This window comes from Leptonychotes weddellii, chromosome 1 (genome assembly GCF_054177405.1).
Source record: "Leptonychotes weddellii isolate Sample4059 chromosome 1, ASM5417740v2, whole genome shotgun sequence".
In the NCBI taxonomy this organism is placed as follows: domain Eukaryota; kingdom Metazoa; phylum Chordata; class Mammalia; order Carnivora; family Phocidae; genus Leptonychotes; species Leptonychotes weddellii.
The window spans coordinates 21597003-21616366 of NC_138369.1; the positions used below are offsets into that span (position 1 = coordinate 21597003).

At 40.6% G+C, this 19364-nt stretch overlaps 1 pseudogene; it reads right to left on the reverse strand.

The window, feature by feature from the left end:
- Positions 1–14951: 14951 nt before the first annotated feature.
- LOC102736681 (pygopus homolog 2 pseudogene) lies at positions 14952–16460 on the reverse strand (annotated as a pseudogene).
- Positions 16461–19364: the final 2904 nt, after the last annotated feature.

Here is a 19364-nt window from a genome sequence, read left to right on the forward strand (position 1 = left end):
TCCCCATATTTCCTCCATGCTGTTGGTGCAGTTCAGGATTAGCAGCTACCCCCACCTACACCCCTACCTTAGTTAAGTCATTATCACCCACCCTTCAGATCTGATTAAAAGTTTAACTCCCTTGGAAAATACTTGTTTGATCTCACTAGATGAATTACTCAGGCTCAAGGAATCATAACCACTCTTAATAGTTTTGATTTCACATATAATATTATTGACAACCTTCCTCCCTACCCCACTTGTCTGAAAACGCTGAGAAGACAGGACTCAAATCCTTTTCTGTATGCCATTGTATTCCCTGGAGTTGGCACACCATGACGTTCAAATATGGTTGAGTGATAGAGGGGATGGCTGAATAAACTATATTATATCCATACAGCATAAAACTATCAGAAGTTAGAATAATGTAGAATTATAAATTCTAATGAAAAGGTCTCCAAGATACAGTTAGTGGAGAACGCCAAATAATGAACGAAGTACTGTAAAACAATATACTGTAGATTTCCCCTGGGTATTTGTGAGTGTGAGTGTGTGTAAATGCAGAAAAAGAATTTTTTTTTTTAAGATTTTATTTATTTATTTATTTGACAGAGAGATAGAACAAGTAGGCAGAGCAGCAGGCAGAGGGAAAGGGAGAAACAGGCTCTCTGCTGAGCAGGGAGCCCGATGCGGGACTCGATCCCAGGACCCTGAGATCATGACCTGAGCCGAAGGCAGCCGCTTAACGACTAAGCCACCCAGGCGCCCCAAAAGAATTTTTTTTTAAAAAAGATTTTATTTATTTGACAGAGAGAGAGACAGTGAGAGAAGGAACACAAGCAGGGGGAGTGGGAGAGGGAGAAGCAGGCTTCCAGCCCAGCAAGGAGCCTGATGCGGGGCTTGATCCCAGGAGGCTGGGATCATGACCTGAGCCAAAGGCGGACGCTTAAGGACTGAGCCACCCAGGTGCCCCAGAACAAGAATTTCTAAGTAGAATCTGCAGTAGTGATGGTGGTTACCTGTTTAACCTGTTTGGAGGGAGGAGGAGGCCTTCCCAGGAAGTGAGGAAACCTGGTTTTGGTGTAGTAGTCAAAAGACCTTAATCTGTACTTTAAAAATTTTGCTTTAGGGGCACCTGGGTGGCTCAGTCATTAAGCGTCTGCCTTCAGCTCAGGTCATCAACCCAGGGTCCTGGGATTGAGCCACGCATCAGGCTCCCTGCTCCACGGGGAGTCTGCTTCTCCCTCTCCCACTCCCCCTGCTTGTTGTGTTCCCTCTCTCACTGTCTCTCTCTCTGTCAAATAAATAAATAAAATCTTTAAAAAATAAATAAAAATTTTGCTTTATTGAAATATAATTTGTACATGCAATAAAATTCACCAATTTTAACTGTACAATTATATGAATACAAATGTATACAGTAGCATAACCAACACCATAATCATGATATCAATTATTTCTATTAACCCCAAAAGTTCCCTCATACTCCTTTGTATTCATCCTTTTCCCTCACTTCCCTCACCTCCAGCCCTTGGCCAAACACTGATCTGTCACAATAGCTTTGCCCTTTCCAAAATCTCCTATAAATGAAATCATACGGTATGTAATCTTTTGTGTGTGGCTTTTTTCTCCTAGCATAATGATTTCGAGATTCATCTATGTTATCGTGTGTAGCAATAGTTTGTTCTTTTTCACTGCTGAGTAGTATCCCACTGTATGGATATACCACAATTTCTTTATCCACCAATGATAGACTTTGGGTTGTTTAAAGTATTGAGCTTTTATGAATAAAATTGTTTGAACATTTGAGTACAAGTGTTTGTATATCTGTATTAATTTATTTTTACAATAATATCCATGCATTTATCTGTGCATTACTTATATAATTTAAAAAGTAATCTTTGAATTTGATAAATGAGTCAACCACTGTTTGACATATATTCTTCCACAGTTTCTTCCCTGAAATACTAACATCTCTATATAAATGTTAATGGGATTTTATACTGCTAAGCAACTCCTTTTCAATTTAATAATATACTGTGGACATTTAAAAAATATCAATATTTATAGATTTAACTCATTCTTTTTAAGAGCTGCATTCCATTGTAGCTACATAAAATAACTTATTTAACTGATCTATAAAATTGTAAAACATGCATATTCTTTGATCTAAAAATTCCACTTCCAGGTATTTATGGTAATGAAAATTTTCAACTTTGTTATGTTCAGGGTGGCTCAGTCAGTTAAGCGTCCGACTCTTGATTTCAGCAGGGGTCCTGATCTCAGGGTGGTGAGATGGAGCCCCAAGTCAGGCTCAGCACTCAGTAGGGAGTCTGCTAGAGATTCTATCCCTTGCCCACTGCCCCTCCCCCCACTCACCTGCCTGCTCTCTAAATAAATGAATAATAAATAAAATAAATAAAATCTTTAAAAAAAAGTTTGTCCCATTCAAAAATGTTCATTACAGCATTGTTTGTAATGGAGAAACTGGAAACATCAATTTTTTAAAAAATATTTAAATCACCCTTTGTTTCTTTCCCTTGCTGATCACTAATCCAGATATTCCAGTTTTGCTTTTGCTACGATTTTATAAATTCACAATGATAAGACAATAATTAGACCCGATGCCAGGATAAATATTTAATTTCTTTCTAACAGTGCTATCTTAGGAGGTTCTGTAGTTGCTTATTTCAAGGTGCATTCTGCAGGATGGGGTTGAATAAGAAAAATCTGAAAAGTTTGAAAAAGAGTAAGATATTTTGTATTGTTGAAGGCCTTCTGAGTAAAGCTCCATTTGGCAGAACTACACCTCAGAAAACTGTCATTTCTCAGAATGATCCTGAACAGTCAAAAGCAAAAACTTTACTCTGGTGGATAATAAGGTAAAGCCATTTTGTACACTACAATGGGTTTATTCTGCCCTTTTTAAAAGTTTCCAGATATTCCAGCAATAACAAGCAAGGGGAAATTAAATGTAATTAAATATACAACATTTAAAGAGCACCAGGAAAATGCAAATTTTCCTGAAAGCAATTTTTTTTGCACTTAGACTTTAAACTCTTTAAGCAATTTAATAGAAATGTTTATTAATTTCTGATGTGAAGCAAAATACTATTTAATTTTGTAACAACTAAAAGTCTATACAATTACCTGAGAGATCTGCACATTTTCCTAGAATTTAACTTAAATGGAATTAAAGACTATATCTTCCTTGAAAAGAACCTTCCTTTGCACTGGAAATACATGTAATGAGTTGCTTAACAGCTGAGTAACTTAAAATTGCATTTTGGAAGCTTGTTAGATAAAAAAAATCCTGTATCCTTTAAGTAGCCTTTATGTCTGTTTTAAATTTTATATAGAATTCCTTAAAACAATGTTCACCTGATTATAAGTGTCTTCGCCAATTGACTCTAAATTTCTCAAGACAAATGAAAATGGGTCTCCTTCCACATAACTTCTCCCAAATCTGTTTAATTAAGCAAAATAGATGGAAGGAATTCTCATGTCCATCTCTAGCATCCAAAACCTAAACCAAAAAATAAGTAAACAAACACAAAACAACAAATGAAGATGTCAGAGTAGATTTTTCAGATTTCCTTTTGAGATATGCTACACATCAAGTAGCTTCTAATAGAGGTTACAAAACAGGATGTTAATGGCCTACTGAAATGTCTCTTTTGTAAAGATAAGGATAATCAAGGTCAGAGAGGCTAAGTAACCTGCCAAGGCGCCCATAGGTAATAAGCAGTAGAACTGGTATAAGAACCCATTTCTTCTGATGTCAACACTCTTAACCACCAAACTCACTGCCTTCTTTTTAAAAATGAGAAAATTGAGTCCCAAAGGAAAAAACTGCTATTGTTTATTGATCATTTATCATGTAGCAAGTCCTACACTTCATTTAATCTAACAACTATAAGAAAGGTATTATGAGGTTGCCCCAACTCATAAACAACCACTACATTAGGTATGTTTTCCTCATTTCTGATTTTTTTTGAAGATTTTATTTTTTAATAAAATCCCCCAACGTGGGGCTCAAACTCACAACCCCAAGATCAAGTGTCACAGGCTCTACCAACTGAGCCAGTCAGGTGCCCTGTCTGGCTTTGGGTTTTTTGGTTTTTGTTTTTTTAGGGAGAGTCCATGCCCATTGTGGGCCTTGAACTCACAACCCTGAGGTTGAGAATCACATGCTCTACTGACTGAGCCAGCCAGACGCCCTGATATTTTTTTATATGTTCCAGTTCCATGGGTTTAATAATGTAATTTCTTTTGCCGATTGTGTATGTTATGTTAGAATGCAAGCTTCTTAAGGAAACCATATTACTTCCTTTAAAATTTTCAAGGCACTTGAGAGTATGTATTCTATAAATAGTGCTAATATTTAATAGCAACAACAGATGTTATTGAGCACTTACTATATGCCAAACATGCTTAATATACATTATCCCTTTATTCTTCTCAACAATTTAATCCATACCATTCACTTTGCTCTCTGCAAAAATGACTCAGCTCCTTTTTCTAGTCCACCTGTTAGTTGTACAATAGTATAATTTGTTTTTACCTCAGTTCCTCCCACCCTCTCAAAATTCCATTTGATATCATTCTCTAACTGTAATTCATCACTGATCTTGTTTAAAGTTCTTGTTCTCTGAACATTGTTATTTATCTGCAATAGTGGAAGAGTATCTGCTTCGACAAAGAATCTTGTCTACCCACTCTCTTTCACAGAAGAGGGGAGTGGTGTGGGAATTCCCAGAGTCTTTGGATAGTTTGGCCCAACCTGTTACCTCTCAACAACTCAAAGCCTCTGCCATGTAGGTAAGAACTTTCCTTAGTTTCAGTGCCTCTTATTAAGTCTTCTTTTAAAAAAACAGTTTTATTTATTCCATTTGATTTTGTGGGAAGGCTTGTATATCTGGATCTATGCCCTCACTTTCCTAGGAGTCAGGGTTTTGTTTTTTAATAATTTCGGTAAAGTTTATAAAGTCAACACTTACCTATTTCACCAATTTAAATTTACTTCTGCTGGGACACCTGGGTGGCTCAGTCGGTTAAGCGTCTGCCTTCGGCTCAGGTCATGATCCCAGGGTCCTGGGATCGAGTCCCACTTTGGGCTCCTGGCTTGGCAGAGAGCCTGCTTCTCCCTCTACCTGCTCTGCCTGCCGCTCCCCCTGCTTGTGCTCTCTCTCTCTGACAAAAAAAATAAATAAAATCTTTAAATTTACTTCTGCTTTAGCTGCTTAATAAAGGTGGCACAAATTTTATACATATGTTAAACTATTTTAAAGTTTCTTGCAGGAAACTTTAAAAATAAGGAATGCAACAGCTTGATTAGTTTCCTTCAAAGTATTTACAGCAGTCACATTCCCGACTTCTAGAAGAACTGGTATTCTGGTTTTCTGTCTGCTTTAAATCAGAGCGATTTTATGGTAGGTACATAGCCTTAGGCCACTAATTCTACTCAAATTTGTACTTACCATTTATAAAAATTTAATAGTTAAAGAAATTATTAGGTAGCTTAAAGCTAAATGTCTGACTACTATGTACCATAGCAAATTAATGAAATAAGGTTATTTCACAAAATCTTCCCCTCCTTGCCTAAATCTCCATATATCCAGACTGTATAAATATTTCAAATATCTCACAATTACTGAAATATCTTTCATGCTACAAAGCATAGAAATGAATAAATTTCCTTACAAAAAAATCTTTTCCTCCAAATATTAGATATACTGACTCATGTAATCCTGTCTTCATGATATATGGTGGTTCAGAGTGTTAGTGAAACAATCACCTAATGTTCAATTCATAGATCTATCTAGTCCTCAAACTTTAACATGCACCAGAATTCCTTGGAGGGCTGTCAAAACAAAATTGATCAGACCATTGCTTCTAGTCAAGATCAAGTAACAAGGACCAGATTTACCCTCTCACCTAAAATAATGAAAAACAAAACTAGGCAAAATATACAAAACAATGGTTTTCAAGACACTAGACACCAGGCAATGAAGGACAATGATTCTTGAGAGACAGAAAACAAATGCAGTGAGCCCTGGACCTGAGATTGCTCCAGTTTATAGCCTTGAGGGTATTTTTAGGCCACATCATAGAAAGGGGAACATTGGGTAGCCTGGTGAACTCTTTGAGCTGAAAGTCTGGGGAAACCAAACTTTAGGACAGAATTCCAGAGAGGAAGGAGAGCACAGAAAGAAAAAACCCTTATACAAAAACCCTTGTACAGATCTGCAGAAAGTTCACTAGAGTATTTTGCAGAGCACTGATTAGCACATGTGTGTGAGGAACTGCTCAAAACCAAGGAAAGAACCATCAGAAAGGATTAAAGGCAACAGTGTCTAGGGTTGGTTGGGAACAGTGTCTGTTCCTATCAGCCAGATTGGAAAAACTCATAATTCATAAGATAGTGGCTAGAGTGCTCAAGAAGTTCTTGCCTCAGTAGTGAAGAATAATTATTGCTTAACTGAGCATTGGTAGTTGGAATGCAAAGTGATGCAGCTACTCTGGAAAACAGTATGGAGGTTCCTCAAAAAGTTAAAAATAGAACTACCCTATGATCCAGTACTACCAAGTATTTACCCAAAGAATACAAATATACTAATTTGAAGGGATACAGGCACCCTGATGTTTATAGCAGCATTATCAACAAAAGTCAAGTTATGGAAAGAGCCCAAATGTCCATAGACTGATGAATGGATAAAGAAGATGTGGTATCTATATACAATGGAATATTACTCATCCATAAAAAGAATGACAGCTTGCCATTTGCAATGACATGGATGGAGCTAGAGAGTATTATGCTAAGTGAAGTAAGTCAATCAAGGGGCGCCTGGGTGGCTCAGTCGTTGGGCATCTGCCTTTGGCTCGGGTCATAATCCCTGGGTCCTGGGATTGAGCCTCGCATCAGGCTCATGGCTCAGCGGGAGGCCTGCTTGTACCCTTCCCACTCCCCCTGCTTGTGTTCCCTCTCTCGCTATCTCTGTTAAATAAATAAAATCTTTAAAAAAAAAAATAAGTCCATCAGAGAAAGAGAAATACCATATGATTTTGCTCATATGTGGAATTTAAGAAATAAAACTAATGTTCATAGGGGGGAAGAAAGACAGAGGCAAACCAAGAAACAGATTCTTGACTATACAGAACAAACTGATGGTTACCAGAGGGGAAGTGGGTGGGGGATGGGTTAAATAGGTGATGGGGATTAAGGAGGGCACTGGTGATGAGCACCGGGTGATGTATGGAAGAAGTGTTAAATCACTAAATTGTACACCAGAAATGAATATTACACTGTGTGTTCACTAACTGGAATTTAAATAAAAACTTTAAGTAACTGAGCACTACTTTGGACCTACCTAACAAATCATAAAAGACCTGAAAGGACCAAATAATTTCCAAGTAACTTAACTGATTTCTAGAACAAAGCTCAAGATTTATAAGAATACAAATATATCCAACACCCAACAAGGTAAAATTCTGGCATCTAAAATTATCAGGTATGCAAAGAGTCAGGACACATGATCCATAATAATGAAATAACCAGCTGAAACCACCTCAGAACTGACACAATGTTATCTTAAATGTAAGTAGAGACAAGGAAGACATAAGAAAGACATACATCAAGTTTCTAGAAATAAAAACCAGAATGTCTGAGATGAAAAATAGACTAGATTAAATTAAACAGCAGATTAGACAATACAGAAGACTAATGAACTTAAAGGCATAGCAGCAGAAATTATCCAAAATGAAATACAGAGAGATGGAAGAGTAACAAAAAAGACAACATGAAGAGCATCTGTGAGTTGTAGGACAACCTCACACAGCCTATTGCATGTACCTGAAAGAAGAGAAGGGGGACAGAAAAAATACTTCAAGAAATATGCCCCCAAATTTTCCAAATTTGATGACAATTATAAAACCACATATACAAAGTCAACTAACCCAAGCACAAGAAACGTGAATAAAACTACATCAAAGGGTATTATTATCAAATAACACAAAACCAGTAATAAAATCTCAAAAGCAGCCAGAGAAAGAGACTTCTTAACTACATAAGAACAAAGATAAAAATGATAATTGGGCGCCTGGGTGGCTCAGTTGGTTAAGCGACTGCCTTCGGCTCAGGTCATGATCCTGGAGTCCCGGGATCGAGTCCCGCATCGGGCTCCCTGCTCGGCAGGGAGTCTGCTTCTCCCTCTGACCCTTCCCCCTCTCATGTGCTCTCTCTCATTCTCTCTCAAATAAATAAATAAAATCTTTAAAAAAAAAAAACGATAATCATATTTCTCACTGGAAATAATGCAAATAAGAGACAGTGGAGTAACACTTTAAAATACTGAAAGAAAAAAGGGACAACTTACAAATCTATACATAGTAAAAACATCTTTTTTTTTTTTTAAGATTTTAAGTAATCTCGGGGCAGCCGGGTGGTTCAGCCGGTTGAGCATCAGACTCTTGGTTTTGGCTCAGGTCATGGTCTGAGGGTTGTGGAATCAAGCCCTGTGTCAGGCTCGAGTAGTGGGGAGTCTGCTCGAGATTTTCTCTCTCCCTTTCTTCCCCTTTGCCCCCCCCACTCATGCTCTCTCCCTCTCTCTCGCTCTAAAATAGATAAAATCTTTAAAAAAAAAGATTTTAAGTAATTTCTACAACCCAATGTGGGGCTCAAACTCACAACCCAAAGATCAAGAGTCCCACACTCTAGTGACTGAGCCAGCCAGGCACTCTCATAGTAAAAACATCTTTGGCAGAGGCTGCTGGGAAGATGGTGGAGTAGGAGGACCCTGGGCTCACCTCTTGCAGCGTGGCCACCTAGAAAACACCCACACTGGCATAAATAACCCAGAAAGTGACCCGAAGACTGGCAGAATAGACTCTCCACAGCCAGACGTAGACAAGAAGACACAGTGAAGCAGGTCCACCCACTCTGATATACTCTTGGTAAGATCCCATCAAAGCAGTACCACAAGCCTGGCAGTGTACAAGCAGTCCAGACAAGGGCCAACACCACTCCGAAGTGAGTCCTGCTCCAGGGAGAGGGGAAGATAACCACACACCAGTCTGACTGTGACCCCAGCAGTGGGCTGGGGGTAGGCAGCTGGTCTGACTGCAGGCCCCACCCACCAATAAAAGCTTCCCAGGGGACAACACAGGGAAAGTGCCCTGCAGTTTGGTGCTGCTTCACCTCTGGCAAACACCTGGTCTTACTCAACTCAAGCTCTAGGAAGCCCCGGACGGGCCCACTAACACCACAGGCACCAGACTCTGCCCACAACAGGATGAGAGCCATTGCAGGCTGAACTGAAGGCAAACACAGCTCCACCATAACAGTGGGACACCCGTGTAGTAACACACATAGGAAACACCCCCGATGCACCATTTTCTGGTGAAAAGGAGCCATTGCACTGTGGGGCACTACAGGACCTCTTATTCATAAAGCCACTACTTTCAAGTGCAGAGACATAGCTGACTTTCCTAACACATAGAAATAGACATACAACAGACAAAATGAAGAGACAGAGGAATATGTCCCAAATGAAAGAGCAGAACAAAATCATAGCAAGAGACCTAAATAAAATTGAGATGAGTAATATGTCTGATAATGAATTTAAAGTAATGCTCATAAAGATATTTGCTAGAACCGAGAAATGAGTGCAGGACCTCCATGAGACCCTCCACAAAGAGATAGGAGACCTAAAAAAGGACCAATTAGAGAAAATGAACTCACTAAATGGAAATAAAAATAGACCACCTGGAATAAATAGCAAACAAGAGGAAGTAGAAGAACAGATCAGCAACCTGGAGAACAGAGTAATGGAAAGTATTCAAGCTGAGCAGATCAGAGGGGGAAAAAATATGCAAAATGAGAATAGACCCAGGGAACTCAACAACACTGTCAAGCATAACAGTCACATGATAGGGATCCCAGAAGAAGAGGAGTGAGAAAAGGGGGCAGAAGATTTATTTGAAGAAATAGTAGCTGAAAACTTCCTGAATCTGGGGAAGGAAAGAGAAATCCAGATCCAGGAGGCACAGAGAGCCCCCAGCAAAACCAACCCAAAGAGGTCTGCACCAAGACACAAAGTAAGTATGATAGCCAAAAGTAGTGATAAAGAGAGAATTTTAAAAGCAGCAAGAGAAAGGAAAGCAGTTTTATACAAGGGAAACCACATAAGGCTATCAGTGGATTTTTCAGCAGAAACTTTGCAGGCCAGAAGAGAGTGGCATGATATATTCAAAGTGCTAAAAGGAAAAAGTCTACAGCCAAGAATACTCTACCCAGTAAGGCTTTCATTCAGAATAGAAGGAGAGATAGAGTTTCCCAGAAAAACAAAAGTTGAAGGAATTCATGACCAGGAGTAACCAGCCACGTCCCTGTCACACATGATACATCAGCCTGTGGGTCCCAAATCCACAGTCCAGCCACCCTCCTGCCCGAGTCAGCATGCACTGCCTGCCACCTGCTCAATACCAAGTCAAAATGTCTTCACCTCAGATCAACAAGGACTCAAACTGACACTCTTCCCCTCAAATTCCAGCCCTGTGCTCAAGTTTGTGCACAAAAGTGGGCATAACTTATAAATTATAACAGCAGAATGAAGCAACCCAAATAGTGACACTAATTCTGTGGAATAATATAATGGATAAAAGGAGTGTGCTAGGCTGAGAACATCTCCAACAAGCACATCAAAGAACAATACATACAGCATGATTCAGGTTACTAAAAGAAACAAACCCCGGCAAAATAAACAAGACGAAATCAGAGAGGCAGACAAACCATAAGAGACTCTTAATCATAGGAAACAGACTGAGGGTTTCTGGAGGGGAGGTGGGTGGGGGGATGGTGTAACTGGGTGATGGACATTAAGGAGGGCATGTGATGTAATAAGCACTGGGTGTTATATAAGACTGATGCATCACTAAATTCTACCTCTGAAACTAATAATACAGTATATGTTAATTAATTGAATTTAAATTAAAAAAGAGCTTTTTTTTCCTGCTTAATGTCTGGATTTAGGGTAAGGGACTTCTGACCTCAAGAGGATGGCAGAGACACAAGACTAAAGGAACCTGGGACCCTGAGTGACCACATGGGGGAGAGCTGCCTGTCAATGAGGAACATTAGCATCCTAAATTCAACTGTGTCTGAACTTAGCAGTTGACACTGAATTAAATACAAAATATGTGCTTGAAGAATAAATAAGTGAAGGAGGGAAAGTCACAATTAATTAACTTCTTGGAGTTTGGGGACCTCACTTCTAGTCCAGCCTCTGCTGTCATGGACATGAGACCACCCAGAAGTCACTTCTCATTTCTGGATCTGAGTTGCCTCCCTTGTCTCATGGGGAAGTGGTCTCAAATGGTCTCTTTGACCTCCTCTAATTAGGGATTGATTCTTACATTATTTAATTTGGAACCAACAAAACCTGAGTTTATTCTCTGAAAAAAGAAAGAGAGAGAGAGAGGGAAGAAAAGAAAGAAAGAAAGCCCCCCAAAAATCTTTAAATAAATAATTCAAGATAAAGATATTCTAAGACATAAAATTGAATGAACTCATCAACAGCAAACCTGCACTATAAGAAATGTTTTAAAGGAAATTCTTCAGGCAAAAAAAAAAAAAGATACCATATAGATCTATGTAAAGGAATAAAGAACACTGGCGAAGGTTAAGTATAAGAGTATATATGTAAGAATTTTTCCTTACTATTTAAATATTTTTATTTTTTTTTAAGATTTTATTTATTTGAGAGAGAGAGCACAAGTGGGGAGAGGGGCAGAGGGAGAGAGAGAAGCAGACTCCCCACTGAGCAGTGAGTCTGACTGGGGCTCGACCCCAGAACCCTGGGATCATGACCTGAGCTGAAGGCAGATGCTTAACCGACTGAGCCACCCAGGTACCCCTATTTAAATATTTTTATAAGATAATTGACTATTTAGGGGCTCCTGGCTGGCTAAGTTGGTGGAGCATGCAACTCTTGATCTCGGGGTCATGAGTTTAAGCCCCAGGTTGGGCATGGAGCTTACTTTAAATTAATTAATTAATTAATTAATTAAATAACCTGACTAAACAAAAATAACAATGTATTGTGGTATTTATAACTTATGCAAAATTAAAATTCATGAATGATAATATAAAGGCTAGAAGGAGAAAACAGAAGCACATTACTGTAACATTCTTATTCTATACATGCAGTGGCATAATATCACTTGATGGTAGACCAATAAGTTAAAAATGTATACTGTAAACCTTAGAGTAACTACACTAAAATAATAAAACAAAGTTATAGCCAATAATCCCACAAAGGAAATAAAATGAGATCATAAAAAATATTCCATTAATTCAAAAGAAGTCAGATAAAAAGAAAAAGGGGAATAAAGAGATTAAAAAAATAGAAAACAAATAGCAAGATAATAGATTCAAATCTAACCATATCAATAATCACATTAATTGTCAGTGGTGGAAGCACACCAATTAAAAGGCAAAATTTGTCAGATTGGTTAAAAAAAAAAGCAACAACAGACTATATGTTATCTACAAAAAAAGTACTTTAAACATAAAGATAACAAATAGGTTAAGAGTAAAAGTATGGTAAAGATACACCATGCTAACATTTGTCAAAAGAAAGCTGAAGGGCGCCTGGGTGGCTCAGTTGGTTAAGCGACTGCCTTCGGCTCAGGTCATGATCCTGGAGTCCCTGGATCGAGTCCCGCATCGGGCTCCCTGCTCTGCAGGGAGTCTGCTTCTCCCTCTGACCCTCCTCCCTCTCGTGCTCTCTGTCTCTCATTCTCTCTGTCTCAAATAAATAAATAAAATCTTTAAAAAAAAAAAAAAAGAAAGCTGAAGTTCTATGAATATCAAACAAAGTGGATTTCAGAGCAAAGTATATATAAAACTTGTAATTATAGTCAAGAGATTTCAGTAGACCTCTTTTAATAATTGATAGAATGAGTAAGCAGAAAATCAGCAAGGACATGAACAACACTATCAACAAACCTGACATTTATAAAACACTCCACCCAAAAACAGCAAAATACACATTGTTCTCAAGTGTACCTGGAACATTTATCAAGATAAACCATATTCTGGGCCATAAAACAAATCTTAATAAATTTTTTTTTTTTAAAGATTTTATTTATTTGACAGAGAGAGACACAGCGAGAGAGGGAACACAAGCAGGGGGAGTGGGAGAGGGAGAAGCAGGCTCCCCACAGAGCAAGGAGCCCGATGTGGAGCTCGATCCCAGGACCCCGGGATCATGACCTGAGCCGAAGGCAGACGCTTAACGACTGAGCCACCCAGGCGCCCCAAATCTTAATAAATTTAAAAGGATTCAACACATACCGAGTATGTTCTTGGACTACACTGAAATGAAATTACAAATCAATAAAAAGATTTCTGGAAAATCTACAAATGTTTGGAAAGTAGCTAACATTTCTTTTTTTTTTTTTAAAGATTTTTTTTTTTTAAGATTTTATTTATTTATTCATGAGAGACAGAGAGAGAGAAGCAGAGGGAGAAGCAGGCTCCCAAGGAGCAGGGAGCCCGATGCGGGACTCGATCCCAGGACTCTGGGATCGTGACCTGAGCCGAAGGCAGACGCTTAACCATCTGAGCCACCCAGGCGCCCCAAGTAACTAACATTTCTAATTAATCCATGGATCCATCTAAGAAATCAAAAAGGAAATTATAAGGTATTTTGAACTGAATGAAAATAAATATAGAATATATCAGCATTAATGGAGTGCTACTAAAGGAGTACTTAGGGGGAAACGTAAGCACTAAAAACCTACATTAGAGAAGAAGAAAGATCTCAGATCAATGACCTTAGCTTCTACCTTGAGAAACTAAAAAAAAAAAAGCAAATTGAAACCAAAGTAAGTAGAAGAAAGGAAAGACAACAATAGGAATCAATGAAATGGAAAATGGAAAAATAGAGAAAATACAGCCAAAATCCAATTCTTTGAGAAGAAGGCCTCTGAGGCCTGATACCTAAACCAAAGACATTACAAAGAAACCACAAACCAATACCCACCAATACCCCTAGGCCATGGCAATGACAGTCCCTCCTCCTCCCCTCTTCCCCTCCTCCCCCTACCCCCGCCACAGGCTGGGACAGGGATCCTTGTAACAGGATAAGGGCCCTGTGCTTTTTCAAACTTTCGTTCAATCCAGCCAGGGAGGCAGAGAAATACAGGTGCCCAAAGTTCTAGACCAGCACGGACGCTACTGTGCAAGAAATGGGCAAGGTGGGGAGGGTGGTACAGAGTCCAGGTTCCAGGACAGTCTGAATTTCAAATATTCTGGTCTGTCAGACCACATATCCCAATTTTGGGCAAAAATATGGTCATTAGGAGAAAAGCCCAAGAGAGGCTGAGAAAGGGCCAGTGGCTTTGGTATGAGGGACACATGTCCAGACAGCATCTCTTACCCATAGTCTTGAAGCCCCAAATCACTAAGAAACTGCCCCAGCCAAGAGCTCTCCTGCTTCTTCAAGCTATTTGGTTCTTTAAGGGGGTGGGACTTGGGTAGGTCTTGGAGGAGGCGAGGGATGGGTAAGAAAAGGAAAAATTCCCCATTTATTCCCTAAAGCTGTCTCCTAAAGCCCACGAAAGGGAGACTACACGGATGGAGTCTCAACTCCTCTGACCAGAAAGCTTTAGCATTTCACTCCGAAAACTCAGGCTGCAGCTGTGGGGCTGGAGAGGAGTGTTAGGCACAGGCGCTGGGGCGTCCATCATCGGCACAGAGGAGACCCCTGCCCTCCAGAACTTCCTCCAGCCTCTTTTCTCTTGCAGTAATACCCCTAGGCCTTCAGAGTCTGGAGCCACTACAATGCTTGGCAGGGTTTTGGTTTCTTTCTCTGCCCCCAGGAGCCACTGTGTTTCTGCCCCACGGGGACGGGAAGACCCTGGAAACAAGGACCAAGAACCAGACTTGGAAACCATCACCCTCGCCAGTGTCACCCATTGTTAGCAGCCACCAGCTGCCCCACACCGTCATGGATGTACAGACTGGACCTCGTTGGTCTTGAGGCAGAGATCACAAGCCCAGATGGCGGAGGCCTCAGTGGTCAGCAGCCCATATGTGCTCTGTCATGCAGGTGCGCTCGTGGTGGAACCACTTTTGGCAGGAGGCCTCACACAGAATGGCCTGCTGCTCATCATTCACCTCACTGCAACAGGCACCACACGGGTACACCAGGCCTGCGGGAGGCCAAAGCGCTGAGCCCCCACCTGCCTGGCTGGGGGGTACCAAGCTGTTGACATCCACAGTTCCCCCACCCTACCCACTGCTGTTTAGGGGGAAACTGGGCTGGTTCCCATTAATAGCAGCAACTGTGGAGTGTGAGTGAGGCTCCTGGGGAAAAGCACTGTGGGCAGGTGGATTCAAGGGCTTTCCCGCATCCTCACCACCAGGGCCAGGAAAGCCAGGGTCTGGACCAGGGAAGAGACTTGTGTGGAGGGCAGGCTGGGGAACCCTTGACCAGGTCTCTGGAGGAGAGGGGCCAAAAGGTGCTCCTGGCTGCACAAAGCGTTGGGGGAGAGAAGAGAGGGGGCAGCTCCCCTCTGGGAGGTTGTCCCATGGTGGGTGAGATCATGGAGCCAAATCCCCCTAATGGGCCTGGCATCATCTGTCCACCAGGAGGGCTGAAGTTCTGACCCAGAGGCTGGTTGAAGGGTTGGGTAGGAAAGTTCATGTTGCCTGGGAGTGAGTAGCCAGGGCCCTGGGGAGGGGTGTTCATGTTGAAAGGAGGGCCCACAGGGTTGGGAGGGAAGGGGGGGCTGTCAATGAAGAGGCCGGGGACTGCCTCCACCCCCAATGCCATAGCCTGGGGGGTACCTGGCCTGCCACGCCCCCTGTACACAGAAGCCTCCAAAGGGTCCAGGACGCCAAGGAATGGGGGAGCTGTGCCCCCCACCTTGGGGGCTCCGAAGTCATCCTCAAAAGGGTTGGATGCAACCAGGTGATCCACCATGGGAGTCAGGCATTGTGTGAACTCCATCAGATGGAAGTATGAAGGGCCCTGAGTATTTGACCCCCTTCGCTTCTTTTCTGGGCTCTTCATCTGCACACCTGCCTTGCCCTGCCTCCTCCCGGTGCTAGGCGGAGCAGGGGGTGTATGGGGCAGCCACCTCCCTCCAGCTTGTCAGGTGGGGCTGGTGCTGAGGTGGCTGTGGGCGCAGGGGGCCAGGGTCAGTGTGATGGGGGACAGACTCATCCTCAGGGGGACCATCCCTAGGAGGGAGATCAAGGTACCTTCAAGGAGTGGCCATGCCAGGTGGCGAGGCCAGGTGCCCAGCAGAGTGCCAGCCGCCCACCCCCAGGAGCAAAAATTCTAAAAAAAATTTTAGCAAGTCAAATCCAAAACTGTATTGAAAGGATGACACATCAAGACCAAGTGGGGTTAATCATAGGAATACAGTTAGTCTAACATTCAAAAGTCAATCAATGTTAACATACCAATCATATTCACAAACTCAAAAAAAACATATGATCATCTCAATAGATTCAGGAAAAGCATTTAACAAAATCCAAAGCCCATGCCTGATTAAAAAAACAAAACAAAACAAAAACTCTCAGCAAACTAGGAATAGAAGAGGACTTCGTCAACTTGATAAAGGACAGCTATAAAAAAAACCTACAGCTAATATCATACTTAATTATAAAAGGCTGAATGCTTTCCTTTAAGATCAGGAATAAGACAGAGATGTCCACTCTCACCAATGCTATTCAACATTGTATTGGAGATTCTAGCCAGTGCCATCAGGCAAGAAATATAAATAAAAGCCATCTACTGGAAAAAAGTAAAGCAGTCTTTATTCAGAGATGGTAAAATCTTCTAGATAAAGGTATGATAGAATCTACAAAAAAAAAATATACTAGAACTAGTAAATGAGTTTTTTTTAAGGTTCTGGGATACAATATCAGTCTACAAAAGTCAACTATATATTAGTATTTTGAACTAAACTTTTGAATGAAAAACTGAACATTGAATTTAAAAAATGATATAATTTATAACATCAAAAATAAGACAGGCTTAGGGATAAATCTGACAGAAGATGTGAAACATTTGTACCCTGAAAACCACAAAATATTGCAGAGAGAAATTAAAAAGATATAAATAGGGCGCCTGGGTGGCTCAGTTGGTTAAGTGACTGCCTTCGGCTCAGGTCATGATCCTGGAGTCCCGGGATAGAGTCCCGCATCGGGCTCCCTGCTCAGCAGGGAGTCTGCTTCTCCCTCTGACCCTCCCCCCTCTCATGCTCTCTCTCTACCTCATTCTCTCTCTCAAATAAGTAAAATCTTAAAAAAAAAAAAAAAGGTATAAATAATGGAGAGAGATATTTTGTTCATGGATCAGTGGGCAATATAATTAAGATGTCACTTCTCTCCCAATTTATCTATAAATTTAATACAATCCCAATCAAAATCCCAGGAAAAATTTGTGTAGAAATTCATAAACTTCTGCTTCTTTAAAAGATGCTGTTATGAAAATGAAAAGACAAGTCACAAACTGGGGGGAAATTGCAAACCATATATCTGAAAAAGAACTTGTGTCAAGAATATATAGAGAGGGGACACCATGATGGCTTAGTCAGTTAAATGTCTGACTCTTGATTTCAGCTCAGGTCATGATCTCATGGGTCCTGAGATCAAGCCCCACAAGAGGGCTCCGCACTCAGCAGGGAGTCAGCTTGAAGATGCTCTCCCTCTGCCCCTCCCCCCACTTGTGTGTGCATGAGCTCTTTCAAATAAATAAATCTTTTTTAAAAATAATATATAAAGAACTCTCAAAACTCAACCAGTAGAAATTAAACAACTCAATTTTTAAAAAGATTTTATTTATTTATTTGAGAGAGAGAGAATCTCAAGCAGATTCCCTACTGAGTGCAGAGCTGGATGCAGGGCTCGATCCCAGGCCCTTGAGATCATGACCTGAGCCAAAGTCAGATGCTTAACTAACTGAGCCACCCAGGTGCCCCTTAAACAACTCAATTTTTAAAATGAGTAAAAGATTTTAGCAGACACTTTACCAAAAAAAACCAAAACAAAACAAAACCATACAGATAAGTAATAAACATAAGAAAAGATATTCAATGTCACAGGTCATTAGGGAAATGCAAATTAAAATCCCAATGAGATAACACAAACCTATCAGAAAGGCTAAAATTAAAAAGGCTGACCATACCAAGTGCTGGGTAGGTGTACAGAAAATGGAACTCATACACAGCTGGTGGAAACAAATTAGTACAACCACTTTGGAAAAGTTTGGCAGTTTCTTAAAAAGTTAAACATTCACCTACCATATGATCCAGCAATCCTATTCATACAATTCCTAGGTATTTACCCCACAGGAAAGGATGTATATGTCTGTACAAATACTTGTACATTAGTGTTCATAGAAGCTTTATTTGGAACAGCCAAAAGCTAGAATAGACCCAAATGTCCATCTACAGGTGAGTGGATAAGACATTTTTGTTATAGCCATATAATAGAATACTACTCAGCAATAAAAGTAATGAACTATTGATACACACAACATGAATGAATCTCAAAACAATCATGCTGAGTGAAAGAAGTTAGACCCCTCTCTGCACTGCCTGAGCCCCTCACTCCCTGGAAATGTACATGGGTACCAAATTTGTCTCCATGCCCTCACTAGTCAGGAACACCTCTCAGCTGCTGAGTTGACAACTTTTTGCAGCAGTGCTAAAACAACCAGAGACACTGCCAATGAGAGCCTCAGGAGCTGGGCAGGCTTACTTACCCCTAGCCATAACTTTCAAACCAGTGCCATTTCAAATAGTAGCTAAATTCATTAGGGCTGCGGCTGTCACAGCAGGATGGTTGGCTCTGGGGCTGGGCTTGGGACTGTGTTTGGGAGCCTCATCACTGGTTATGCCAGGAACTTTTCTTTGAAGCAACAGCTCTTCTCCTATGCCATTCTGGGCTTTTCCATCTCAGAGGCCATGGGCCTCTTTTGCCTAATGGTAGCCTTTTCCATTCTCTTCACCATGTTAAGGAGCCCTCTCCACCGTTTATGGTTCTTTCTCCCATGTCTCATCTGCTTTGTATAGTCTTTTTCCTATATATCACCAGGCAGGGTGGGGAAAGCGGTTGGCTCAGGGTTTGACAGAGGGAAGACAAATAAATACTATATTAATAAAATGTTAAGAAAGAAAAAAAGTCAGATAAAAAAAGTACATCTGCAAATCAATGTGATACATTAATAAAAGAAATAACAAGAACCATATGATCCTCTCAATAGATGCAGAAAAAGCATTTGACAAAGTACATCCTTTCTTGATCAAAACTCTTCAGAGTATAGGGATAGAGGGTACATATCTCAATATCATAAAAGCCATCTATG